Source organism: Protobothrops mucrosquamatus, unplaced genomic scaffold (assembly GCF_001527695.2).
Source record: "Protobothrops mucrosquamatus isolate PMUCROS unplaced genomic scaffold, P.Mucros_1.0 scaffold8, whole genome shotgun sequence".
NCBI lineage: Eukaryota > Metazoa > Chordata > Lepidosauria > Squamata > Viperidae > Protobothrops > Protobothrops mucrosquamatus.
Window position 1 is genome coordinate 1694158 of NW_015386395.1, and position 14638 is coordinate 1708795.

Below are 14638 nucleotides of genomic sequence, written 5' to 3' on the forward strand. Positions count from 1 at the left end.
AGAGAAAAGGTGGCGGAACTCAAACCTGGCCACGCCCTCATCAAACCCTAGGACCGCCCCTTTAGAGAACAGGAATGCAAGTAAAATTTGGGAGGGGCTATTTCCGGTGCGGGAGGGGCTATTTCCGGTGCGGCCGGCCCGGAAAAAGGTGCCGGAACGCGGTTCCGCCGCGTTCCGGCTGAAAAAAAGCCCTGTATATGTGTATACATATACATGTAGGAAAGCTATGGCAAATCTAGACAGCATACTGAAAAGCAGAGACATCACTCTGCCAAGAAAAGTGCGTATAGTCAAGGCCATGGTTTTCCCAGTTGCAATGTATGGCTGTGAAAGGTGGAGGATAAGAAAGGCTGAGTGCCAAAGAATCGAGGCCTTTGAACAATGGTGCTGGAGAAGACTCCTGCGAGTCCCCTGGACTGCAAGGCGATCAAACCGGTCAGTCCTAGAGGAGATCAACCCCAACTGCTCTTTAGAAGGCCAGATCCTGAAGTTGAAACTCAAGTACTTTGGCCACCTAATGAGAAGGAAGGACTCACTGGAGAAGGGCCTAATACTGGGAAAGATTGAGGGCAACAGAAGAAGGGGACGACAGAGAATGAGATGGCTGGATGGAGTCACTGAAGCAGAAGCTGTGAGCTTAAATGGACTCCAGAAGATGGTAGAGGACAGGAAGGCCTGAAGGAACATTGTCCATGGGGTCGCGATGGGTCGGACACAACTTTGCAACTAACAACAACAAAATACATATACATATTTATATATACAAACACACACACATATACATATATACACATACGCACACACATGTGCATGCGCACACACATATACACATATATGTGTGTGTATGTGTATATGTATATACACACACCACACACACAGACACACACACATATGCACATACATTCAGGTGTGGATGTATGGAAGTGTATGGATAGAAGAAAAGCTTTCCTTCCTTCCTTCCACACACACACACAAACACACACACACATCTATATATAATAAATAATCTCCCTCCTTCCCTCCCATATATACAGTATATATGTATGTGAATATATTACATGCTGCATTCATATATCAGCATATATGCATATTGCATTCATATATATGTATGCATTTATATATATATATGTACATATGTAACATATGCATTCAAATCTGCCTTTTAGATCTGTCAAGAAGGTAGTGATACCTTCTTGACAAATCTAAAAGGCAGATTTGAATGCATGTGTGTATGTGTATGTGTGTACATAGATACATAGATACATATATAAATGCATATATATATATATGAATGCAGTATGCAATATGGATATATGCACAGATATAAGAATGCAGCTCACTTGAGGCACTCACAGAATGGAAGGCAGCCCTGGGTGGGAGGTGCTCTTGAGGAACCATACGAGCAATACTCAAGGTGCTCCCCCAGGTCCTTCCCTCTTGACATCTTTTTTTTAACCTGTTGGATAAAGTTGGGTTCGCTTTGTCTAAGGAGAGAGGAGGGGGGAGGAGGAGACCCTTCTTCAGAGAAGCTGAATTGGGACTCCTTCTAGCTGCAGGTTCCTGAAAGTGCTCCAGGTAAATTAATTCTAGTGGTGAGGCTCTACCTTGTGGATGGATTCTGGAACACACCTTGGTGGGATGCTCTTTTTGGGAGGAGAGGAGAGAAAGCTACTGAAGCCTTTGCAATTGAAAGGAAGGTAAACTGCAGGTAAGAATGGTGGGATAGGAAAGAAACTGAGTTGAATTTAGATCCCAATGCTGATAAATCAAAGAGGTATGAATGCCCTTGAGTTTGGTGCTGAGATACAGGATTCTTCTTTTTCCTTCTTCCTTCTTCCTTCTTCCTTCTTCCTTCTTCCTTCTTCCTTCTCCTCCTCCTCCTCCTCCTCCCTAGTGTTATTTCTGCACTATGGCAGGGTCCAGAGTTCTTAAATTTGCTAAAAAAAATGAGAAAGTAGAAGGCTGGAAGCTAGCCCTAAGCTTTGGGAGAACAGTGGCATTCATCTATCAGGATGCCGGGCTCTCACCCTTATAAATGAGTAATAGAGAGCTGACAGTTTTCAGATGGTATTAAACTTCAATTTTCATCAGCCCTAACCAAAATGATCAATGGGTGTGGAGATGATTGAATAACAAGCTTCAAAAGGGAGGGGGGAAGTGGGTGAGGAGTCCAAGGTTCCCTTACACAGACTTACACTTTAAATGCATGAAGGGTAGAGCCAAATTCTTGTGCATTTTCCTTCTGGGTTTTTGAAAGGAAAAGCAGCTAGTGGTTTACTAGAAAGATGGGTCTCCGTGTGTATGCTAGTGACAAAACTAAATGCCAAAAACCCACCTAACTTTAATTTTATTATGCAGCGAGACAGGAATATTTGTTGGAAGAGTTGCTTACTCCACAGGAGGGCAGCAATGCCTCTCTCTGTCTCTCTCACTCACACCCACCCACAACATGGATACATACAACCCTCTTTTATTCCACATCGCAATTCTGTCCATCTTTGTTCCATCTCCCGCTGCTGCACAAGCCCATTAGCAACAGTACACACCATTCTTCCTCATAAGCTATCATTCCCACCCAGTTCAAAGAGACCCTCTTTGCTCTGCCTCTTTCACAGAATGACCCACACTTCTTTTTATTTGTACAGGGGTGAATACCTGTACCTTTCCACTTCACTAGCACATGATCCATTCCATTATGAAAGCATACACCCACCACACTTGAGATGAGCCTTCCCACTATTCTACAAAAAAACCCCCTTATTTTGGTCATTCAGCTTGTCCTAAATTCCTTACATTCATTCACTTGCCTCCTTTATACATTTCATGCATTTGTGACAAAATCTCCCTCTCTGATTACCTTGCCCCATAAAGTGTCACCTGTTCATCTTCTGGTACTTTGCATTAATACTGTACATCTGCTGCAAAGATCAGAATCTTAAAAGCACAAAAAGCAAAGGAAGACAGACAAAGGAATCCAAAATCCGCTGGAAGTAGATTCCAAAACATCCAAAAAAAATTGCTTGAAAGAATACAACTGTTTTCAGGTTTATCACAGAGTGCAGAGGTGGGGAACATCTCCTCAATTGTTTTTGCATAAAGATAGTCCTCGTTTAGCAACCAGAATTGGGACCGGAAGCTCCATTGTTAGGCAAAGGGGTTGCTAAGTGAAGCTGTGACTGTGCTTAGGATCTTACTTCAGCTTTCCTTTGCTTTACAGACCTTTTATAGCCAATGCTTTACAGACATTCATAGGTCTGTAAAGCATCGGCTATAAAGTTAGTTTTTCATCACTGTCATAACTACAAATGGTGATTCAATGAGGCAATTGCTCTCTGTTTTCAGTGTTTGACATCCTATGACTAACAAGTAGTGCTTGACTGGAATTGGGCATGGCTAGTCTAGTGAAAAGAAGGACTAGGGATGACATGATAGCAATGTTCCAATATCTAAGGGGCTGCCAGAAAGAAGAGGGAATCAACCTGTTCTCCAAAGCAAAGGTCCCCAACCTTTTGGGCACTAGGGACCGGTTCTGTGGAAAAAGGTTTTTCCACGGACCGGAGAGTGCGTGGTTTTGTGTTCTGCCTGCATCCCACAGATGGGGCTTTGCTTGTTTGTGTGGACCAGTTGTTGGCATGCTGCGGCTTGGTACTGGCCCACAGCCCGGGGGTTGGGGACCCCTGCTCCAAAGCACCTGAAGGCAGGACAAGAAGCAACAGATGGAAACTAATCAAGGAGAGAAGCAACCTGGAAATAAGAAGAAATTTCCTGACAGGTAGAACAATTATTCAGTGGAACAACTTGCTTTCAGAAGCTGTGGGTGCTTCATCACTGGAGGTTTTTAAAATGAGATTGGGCAACCATTTGTCTGAAATGGTATAGGGTTTCCTGCTTCAGCAGGGGGCGGGACTAGAAGACCTCCAGAGTCCCTTCCAACTCTGTTATTCTCTTATTCTGTTATTTTGGCTCTCATTTCCAATACTTCTGACTGCTCGGCCAATTATGAAAACTGGATCAAGAGTTTCATATATGAACTCTTATGCATATATTTTTCCTCTCTAATATTCACACACTTACCACAGACAAGCATGCAGATTTGTTCACTCACACAAGTGCACCATGCAAGTCTGATAAATGGGTATAATATATCTGTTTCTCATTCAGTTTTGTGGGGTTCTGGATTGCTGTCATTGAATTCCAAGTATTTGGACAGTCGGTCTATATAGTATGACTGTGGTCCATGCAGCTCTCCCACCACTATCACGCACACATAATTTTTGCTGGTTTTAATGTCCTTGCTTTCTCCATATAAGGAGCTCTCCTACAGCATATATTTTTGGGAGATGGCAGATACCCAAAATTCTCCAATGAGATTCTCAATACCACCTTCTGGAAGAAGCCAAGTGATTCAGAATGGAAATTGAAATTATTGGAAGTTTGGGCTCTGGGTGGATTTGCCTCTTTTCTCTAGCAAGGTCACAATCTGTTCCCGTTCGCTCTTTTGTCACTGAGATCTACTGTAGATTGGGATGCCCAAAAGAATGGGTGTACTATCTGTTTATATAACCCCACTCCCTCAATTTCTTAGAGCATCCCTATCAAGGGAAGATCGTTCTTTGTAATCACAGACATACAGTATGAATGCTTGTGAGGCTGTGAGACCTTTGACCCTTGTGATAAGTACATAGATAAATGTATAGGAGTTATGCAGATATTAATACTCAATGGTGTTGCAGGAAGGGAAATATAGAATGCATCGAAATAGTACATACAGTCCACCTTTCTTTAAGATGGACAAAGAGAAAGATACACAGATGTTACATTAAGTTCATAGCTCTGTGTACAAAGCTTTACATGACTTCCATGCCCTCTTCCAGGATGGGGGTGTCTTCAACATAACTTGCAATTCATAGACCTTTTCCCCACATCTCCACACAACAGAGACACAGACACACACACCCTCCACCCCTGCCTTTCTTTAGCCTTCTCTCTAACCCCACCTTTTCCTTCCTAGCTCCACCCCTCAGCCAGCAACATTTCAGAACCACGAACCGTGGACAGCTCCGTTGGAGAGCTTTTTTTTTTTTTAAAGGCAACAACAATAAAAATAAGCCACCGATTCTTGTTCCTTGCCCGCTGCTCCTCTTTAATTCTGCTTTCGTCTCGCCCAGCTTTTTGATCTGTCCAGCACAATCGCCACTCCTGCTGGGAAGGGGAAAAAATGGGTAAGAAGCGCCCCTTTGGGACTTTGGTTTTTTTGGGAAGATCTGCCGCGAGCAAATGGGTGGGTTTCGCAGGGTTGAACTGTCTATTCAACCTCCACGTTTTGCGTTGCGGGATAGAACTGAGGCTTTTGTTGGCTTGGCGTTTTCCGATCGGGTCGAGGAGGGAGGAATAAAGGGAAGATCGGGAGATCACCGGACCCCTTCCCTGCAGGGGAGGACGATCCCTCGGATCTGAGGAAACAAAGGCAGGGGTTCTGCTCCGTGTACAAAGCTTCAAGAAGGAGAAAAATCCTGGGTGGGCTTTTAACTTGTGAGTGTGGTTGCGTGTCTGCTTCTCTTGCACAAGCGGTGCCTAGTGGAGAGGGCACCTCAAAGGTGCATCATTTTGGTGCCCAGGTGGAATCAGGCTTGCACTGAAGGGGGGAGGGGCACAACTGAGAGTTGGCAGCACCCAGCTCAGGTTCTTCAGTCGGAATAACTACCTGAATCCTGTTTCTTTTCTTTCTCTACTGCAACTCTGGTTTCCTTTAAATTCTTTTTTTTTTTTAAATGTACTATACGCAGGGATGTGGCTTCCCTGAATTCAGAAAGGAAGCCAGCCACCTGAAGAGGACAGATTTAGAATGCTTGTTCGGCTGGTTATACGCGTGGGCGCCCCTATAAAACAGGAGGGGTTTATTTAGGAATATTTTTTGCCATGGCGAAGCCTGAACTGAAGGGAGTTGTCCCTTCTCAGCCATCAATAATTCAGATGGAAGCAAATTGTGGCTTCAAGGGTGGGGCGTAACTTCCCTCTTTCTCGCTCAGGCTAATGAAGGCAGACGGCCCTCTGCTTCCTCTCTAAGCAGGCCAGGCTTAAGGCTAGGAATCAGTTTGGATAGGCAGGTTTCAGTGGAACTCCACAGGTGCATTTGAATAGGTTGAACCTGAATTCCTCACCTCACCACTAGACAATTTTTTGAGGGTGCCACGAATGATTTTATTCGCCCCCCCCCCCATCCTCTTTCTCCGAGAGAGTCAAAAAATCATGAGAACATCCCTTCCTTCTCTTTTTACACTGCAGTGATATGAGTGAACTGGGAGAAGCGAAAGGCAAGGCCCACTGAGTTGTGGGATGGAGGTAGAATTTGAATTCAGCTGAACAGAATACAGATAGTCCTCAACGTACGGCATCTCTGTGGCTAAGTGAGACATTCGTTAAGTGAATTTTGCCCCATTTGATGACCTTTCTTGTCACGGTTGTTCAGTGAATCACTGCGGTTGTTAAGTTAGCCGCACGGTTGTTAAGTGAATCTGGGTTCCCCATTGACTTTGCTTGTCAGAAGGTTGCAAAAGGGGATCACACGACCCCGGGACACACTGCAACCGTCATAAATATGAACCAGTTGCCAAGTGTCTGAATTTGGATCACGTGACCAAATGGAGATGCTGCAACGGTCGTCAGTGTGAAAAGGGGTCATAAGTCACTTTTTTCAATGCTGTTGTAACTTTGAATAGTCACTAAACAAACTACTGTAAGTGGAAGACTACCTGTAACCACAACACTACACTGGTCTTCTAACTGCAGCTAGCCCAACAAGGATCTGTGATTGGTTTATGATCCCTGTTTCTCTTTCTAGCACTTAAACATTTAACACTTTAAGACTTTAACATTAGAGTTCAGTGTAGACCAGGGGTCTTCAAACTTGGCCCTTTTATGACTTGTGGACTTCAACTGTCAGAATTCCTCAGCCAGGAGGAATTCTGGGAGTTAAAAGTCCACAAGCCATAAAAGGGCCATGTTTGAAGACCCCCTGGTGTAGAATTTAATATTAAGTCAGAGCTCTCTTCCACATATACAAGTAGTTCTCAACTGATGAGCACAATTGTGACCAGAACCTAAATTGCTAAGTAAGGTGAGTGAATTGCGCCCATTTTTATAACTTTTTTTGCGATAGCTGTTAAGCGAATCACCATGGTCATTAATCTGTGAATCACACAGATTAAGCAAATTTGGCTTTCCCCATTGACTTTGCTTGTTGGAGGCCCGCTAGAAAGGTCGCAAATGATGATCACATGACCTGGGATGCTGCAATTGTCTTAAATACATGCCATTTAACAAGCACCCAAATTTTGATTACATGATTGCGGGGACGCTGTGACAGTGCTAAGTATGAGGACCAGTCATAATGTAAGGACTGAACTTGTTTTCGGCAGCAGCATAACTTCAAATAGTTGCTAAATGAATAGTCATATGCTTCCTGTATATTTTTTGGCACACCTCCAAATATAATCAGCATTCTACAAAGGATGGTTAGGAGAATTTAATTTAAAGAGAGGAAGTCTCCAGGATTTAACTAAAAGATACTTTTGGAAGCATTGTGGCTGTGTTTGCTTCCTTTTGGCTTATCTTGCTGGGGAAGCTCAGAAATTATGGTCATTGCTTGGTGCATCCGGTGAACCCTGCTGATTATGGATTACTTAATAAACCTGTTTAAACAATATTTTAAAGATATTTATTGTATGCCAATCCTACCTCCTTTAAGAGCGCTAGGCAGCTTTCTGGAAAGTCTCCCTCATTTTATCCTCACTAACATCCTGTGAAGGGTTTTGAAGTCATTGGCCCAAATTCAAGGGATTGACCATGAGATCTAAGCTCAACTTCTTAATCTCTCCACTACACTGGCTCTGTGAATGACTCTTCCTGACCGGGGGAGGGAAACATAATATATACTATTAAAAAGAGAACAGGATTTCCCAATCTTCGTTTCCATGCTGAATGTTTCATAGGGGATCTAAAGACTGAGCTCCTCTATTTTGCATGTAGAAATTCAGTACATGAATCTTCTGCCATCATTGCATTGTATCTGCACATTAGGAAAAGTTTGACTTTGTGCCTTAGGTTCTGCTGCTAACGGATTAGAAGGACTATGAAGGTAATGGAGGGTCTAGTTTGCCACTTGCTTCTTCATCAGTCTGGCTTTCCTCTGTAGCCTTTAATGGTATGAGATGCAGAAATTAAGCAGGTGAATCATTTCCAGTCAAGCTGATAAAGCAATTTAGGAAATCCTTTTGTATAAAGCAGGGGTCCCCAACCCCTAGACTGTGGCTCACTACCGGGCCGTGGCCCGCTCAGAACTGGGCGGCACCTGCCAATTGCACAAATGGAGCTGTGTACGCTGGCATGCACACCTGCCACTCACACAGAACCATTTCCTCACCACCAACCCCTCCGCCAGACTGCCAAGCAAGAAAGGTTGGGGACCGCTGGTATAAAGAAAAGTCTCCAAGGGTTTTGTTACTTAAGAGGTTTGTTATCCAGAAGTCAGCTGCAAGTAGTCCTCAACTTACAACAGTTTATTTAGTGACCATTTGAAGTTACAAGGGTACTGAAAAAAGTGACTTATGACCATTTTTCACACTTATAACCCTTGCAGTATCCCCACGGTCATGTGATCAACCTTCGGAGGCTTATCAACCGGTTCATATTTATGACGGTTGCAGGGACCCAGGGTGACGTGACCACCTTTTGCGACCTTCTCACTAGCAAAGTCAATGGGGAAACCAGATTCACTTAACAACGGTGTTACTAACTTAACTATTGCAGTGTTTCACACAACAACTTGGCAGGAAAGGTCGCAAAATGGGACAAAACAAATGTCTCGCATAGCCACAGAAATCTGGGGCTCAGTTGTGGTTGTAAGCTGAGGACTACCTGTACAGACTTTTTCTTACTAAGGAATGAGTTGATTTTGGAGACAGCAACTCAGCAGCAACCTCCTGTCTGAGTGTGAGCCTCAGAATGACCCAGTGAGAAAAGAGTTTGTTGCTTGGCTCCTGATCTGTAAAATGAACAACAAACACACGTGGGTGTGATCATACTGAACTCTTAGCCCATCACTCGATAAAGGTAATACATTTTGATCGTATTTAAATACATTTTATAAAAACCTCCATGCAAAATTCCTCAGAAGCAAGCCCTGCATGGAGTAGTATCTGCTGGATGTACCTGCTCCCTTCCACTTTTGAGATATCTTCCAAAGAGGGAGGGATGGAGAAATACAGATATTGCTTTGGCAAAGAGCAGATTGAAGCGTGCTAAGTCTGTGGATTTCCTTCCTCCTCCTGCCAGGCTACGTGAGGCTTGGATCGGTTGCCATGGTTTTCCTAAGGAGATGGGTAGCGTTGTGTGAGTGCTCCTACGTCATCAGGTTAGCCTACCCATTCTTGTTTAGGCATTTAGAAAGAAAGAAAAAAACCATTCATGTCTCTCACTGCTGTAGTTTACTTAGATTCTGGATTCTGTCCAGATGGTCAGTATCTACCCACTAGTGGCCGTTTTTGCAACACTGTACTTTATGCTTAATTAAAGTGACCAAATCTGAGCTGCAGAAATCCCAAGTGACCACTAGAGAGTAGCAAACCTAGCCTTTGCTGCCCTCTAGTGGTTATCTGAATTTTTGTAGCCCAAATACAGTAGCCCTAGGAATGAAGGCCTAGGGCCCTAGGATACATGTCCCAGGATAATGTTGCAGGATCCCAATCTGGGTGGATTTGTCTTCCGAGCTTTTGGACTTATGCTGGAGCATAAGGGGACTTCTCTGTATGCTCTGGGCTGTTTTGCGTGTGGTATTTATATGATGGCTGTTGTGTGTGGCACAAGGAAACAACAGCCAATGACTTAATAGCCAGCCATCAATTGGATCCTCCAACTGTAGCCCTGGTTTTAAAATTAGCCTCCAACTCTGAAGTGGCTTCCACAGAAGTGCACCATGGTGTGAATCTAAACAAAGGGCAAAGTTAAGAAGAGTCAGATCTTCTTCTTCTTCTTGTGCCATATCCGTTATCGGATGTTGGCGATCATGTTGGCGATCCTGTTTTTATCAGCAGCCGCACAAAAAAGTGCTGCTGAGTTCTGTCCAAACCAGTCCCTTAGATTTTGAAGCCATGGTGTTCTTCTTCTGCCTAGACCTCGTTTGCCTTCAATCTTTCCCTGGAGGATTAAATGGAGTATGCCCTATTTTTCTGGGTGTCGCATCACATGTCCGAAATATTCTGATTTTCGTTTTTTAATTGTTTTGATGATTTCCCTTGGCTTTCCCAGGCGGCTTATCAGAGTCAGATAGGCTTCTCATTTCTTTCACAGGAAATGACTCCTGTGACCAGCTTAATTTCTGAGCAAGCTTTTAGGCTTTGAGGGAACATTGTTTTGTTTTGTTTTCTCAAGACAGTTTGAATTTAATCCAAAATTCATGTAAATGCAATCAAAAATCCAGTTTTCAATTTGTATTTATGTTGAGACTGCAGTAAAAGAAGTCTGTGCATTGCCTCTACATATGCATATAGAGGGGTTTTTTTTCTCTCTTTCTCTTTCTCTCTAAATGCGGAACATCTAGAATTAGAAGTAAGACTATAAAGAAATAAAACCGCAACTTCTACAACTGGTTGAAAATTATCATGAATAAATGCAAGGATAGATGATAGATATACAATCAGACAGAAGAGATAGATAGATGACAGACAAACAGACCAATAGATATAGAGATAGGGAGACAGATATATAGAGATAGAGATTGATACATGACAGAAAGAGATTAGAGAGAGAGAGATGATAGAGAGATAAGAGATAGAGATAGATGGAAATAGAAATTAATAGAGATAGAAATAGAGGCACAAATAGAAACATTTTCATTTATGTGTTAAGTGACAGAGCTATTTGGTTATTTTAGATGTGTTCTGCCTATACAAATGTTCACACAGTCTTTCTTTTTATATATTATTATTATTATTATTATTATTATTATTATTATTATTATTATTATTATTATTATTATTATTATTATTATTATTAAAAAGCAGTAGGAAAATGCACCCTGGCGGTTTACAGATGAATTTAAACAGACCACGGTCCAGAGGCTCCTTGAGTGCTATAAATAAAATTAGGGTGTAGTTGCTATGAAAGCTGTTCGGTGGATTTCAGGTGCATTCTCTCTAGAAATAAATGCATCTGACAACTGGGCCTGCTACACAGGAGCTGACTGGATTAGAGTAGAGAGAGGCGGTTGATGTTTACACTGAATTCTATTGCTTGCTGGAGGAAGAAATGGCAGAGGGAAGGTTAACATGAGCTTAACTCCCATCCAAGCAGTTGTTTTTAAGGATCTTTGGGGATTATGTATTTAATCATGTTCTCAAGCATAATCATGTGCATGCATGGAGCGTCTAGGAGTTTAAACCGCTCCCTTATACACACTTCATTTTCCTTCTAAATGAGGTTGCTGAAAAAGAAGGCGAGTCGGGCACAGAGGATTGTGGATTAGGAAAGAATTTCTGAATTAGGGACTTTTTTGCTCAGCCTGCTTCAACCATTATTTCATATCTGTATCATGATCCTCAGTGCTTTTTTTGGGGAAAAAAAAAAAAAAAAAGGTGCCAGAACTCACATATGTCATACAACCCGCCTTGCCTACCCTACGAGGTTCCATCCAAAAAAGGTGCCAGAACTCCGTTCTGGGCATTCTATGAGAAAAAAAAGCCCTGATGATCCTGGCCAAAAAGAAGGTTGATCCAAGAAACTGGAAGTGTTCTAGTTTGGGCACCAGCAGACTAATGGCAGCACAATTTTTCTTGGGCCCACCTTTTCTGATTGTCCTCCTTGTGTAGTAAAATAATATTCTTACCTCTCTGGAAGCTGCTAAAAAAAATTGAAGACATACATTGCAATATATGGTTAGGAGAGTAACATTTTCTACGTCAATGTGGAAGTAACATCCACTGGATTCAACATAGCTTACTTCTAAGTAAGTGTCACAAAGAGTCTGGTGGTGCCTATTCAAATTAACAGATTTTATTGAAAAGACAAAAACTCAGCTGTTGCTCATAAAAGCTTATGCTTTCTAGTAAGATTTGTTGGATAAAAAAGGTGCTATCAATCTCCTCCTGATTTTTTTTTGGGGGGGGGGCTCCCACAGACTAACATAGCTCTCCTTTTCCAATGTGAAAGTGTGTAAGAGAGAGTTGTCAGAAGAATAATTTGGGGTTGCACAAGAATAAATAAAAATGAGATCCAGTCGGCTGTGAGGAAAGGAGAAATATTTATTCCCAAAAGCAGAGGGGTTTGCTCTGGGGGCAGCTGCAGAGAAATGGGATACAGTGACACAGTTTTATAGGGGAGCTATAATGTGTGGAAGTGTTTATGTGCTGGTTCTAGGGCAGGGGGTAGGCAACCTTGGCTCTTTTATGACTCGTGGACTTCAACTCCCAGAATTCCTGAGCCAGCATGGCTCAGCTTGGAAACCTCTCCCTTTTCCCTCAGCATGCCTGGCTCAGGAATTCTGGGAGTTGAAGTCCACGAGTTATAAAAGAGCCAAGGTTGCCTACCCCTGTTCTAGGGTGACACTTGAGGTGTGTGTCATATATGATGTTTACACCTGTGAACATGCAGTTCCACTGGGAGACCTAATTTAATTAACCTTATCTGGGTTTACAGACCTTAACTTTTGATACGTGGATTAGGTCTGGGTAATTTATTTGGGGATTTGACAAAGTTTGAGTAAAAGATTTTCCTCCATTTGCTATTTTTATTTGATTAACTTAGTTTCAGCTTGACTGTCAATTATTCTATGGAGACACTGATTCTTAGTCCATTATGGATTCTGTTAATGTTTTGAGGGAAAATGGAAACAGTATAAAGAATAAAATATATTTTGATACAAAACTTCTCATCGTGTTAAATAAGAAGTGTATATTGATTATTTTAATCTACAGGCGAACGAATGTTTTAATGGCCAAGGTCACAGTTAAATGCTTGGTGGGTGAAGAAGGAAGTAGGTGGAATGGGAATTATCTGTTTGGGAAAGTGGCATTTTTAGATTGTGTTAAGTTTTTAAATGGTAATAACGTTTGTGTGTTTTATCTTGTAAGCCTCTGAGTCACCCTGAACTGTGAGATGGGTGGCAAATAAATTTGATAAACAAACCAACCTTTGTTGGGGTTTAAACTTCAATGTTTGGAAGTCTCTACCTTAACATGGCAGGAAACCATCTGGCTAATTTTTGGCAGTTGTAGTCAGAAAGGTTTCTGACTACAGAGAATATAGATACTTCATGCCAATGAATTCAGTTCATCGGTGTGAAGGAAGTGGGTTTTTTTTTTAACCTTCAGTATTCATACAAGTGAAACTAGAATAATGTCCATATGAACGTTTGCTTTTTTCCCCTATATTCAACATTCCTTCCATAATTGAAGTGGAAATGGGATTCTCCAGGCTAAGATTTACCAAGTATTAGGAAAATGGCTGCTTCAGGTTTCCCCTGCAGTGGTTAAAGTGCAGTATTGCAGGCTAACTCTGCCCACAGCCTGAGGTTCGATTCTGACTGGCTCAAGGTTGACTCAGCCTTCCATCCTTCCGAGGTCGGTAAAATGAGGATTCCAATTGTTGGGGGCAATATGCAAATAATGCTTCTACATTGTAAACCACCCAGGAATGCTATAAAGCCTTATGGGGTGATATATATGACTAAATCCTATTGCTATGCTATTTGGGGCTATGCTTTTGGATGTTGCTGGGAAGGAAACAACTTGCATAGCCTAGGTTAGTGGCTCCTCACTAAATTCATATATGAAAAATCAATGTATTGCATTCAATCCCTAAGGTTTGCTTCAGTTTTTGCAGAAAAACAAAGGTTTCCCACAGTGATAAGTGGAATTGTCTCCCAGACAGCAATAGGTTTATTTAATGTTGTCAGCTTTCCTGTAACTTTTGCTTAGCTCATGTATCACTGTTTGATTATACATTTGGTCCTCGAGTTACAACCAGTTACTTAGCAACCATTGGAAGTTACGATGGACCTCCCCAGAGCTACTTAGAGCCTGCTTCTGACAACTTCAGAACATACGTTGACATCCAGTTCAGAATAAGCTCCTGCGAAAACAACAATTTTTAAATCAAGTTTAAATCTTTCAAAAATCCTGCAATAGTTAAACCAGTCACAAACAAATCCTTCACTTACTAGTTGTTCTCTCGTCTTTATCCTGAACCCCTCTTTTTTAAATATCAATAAGTCCCAATAGGTCATCCATTTACATTCCGATGCCGTCTCTGTTCCATGTAGTGCTTCATGAGGTGCTTCCCAAAGTGGAACACTACATAGAATAGAGATTTTGATGTATTTATGACCATTTGTAGCTTCCCACAGTCATGTGACCACTATTTTTGGTGTTTTTTTGCTGGATTCGTTTAATTTGCTTAAAAACCATCACAAAAAATGTGTAAAATTGGGTTCAGTGACGTAACAACCATGACTTACAACCATAATTCCAGGCTCAAGTGCGAGCAGGACGGGCGGAGGGGGCAGGGACGAGAGAGGAGGGGGCACCAAGATCTGCATGCACACTAGCGGACAAGACACAGCCAGAAAGGATAAGATTGACTGGGG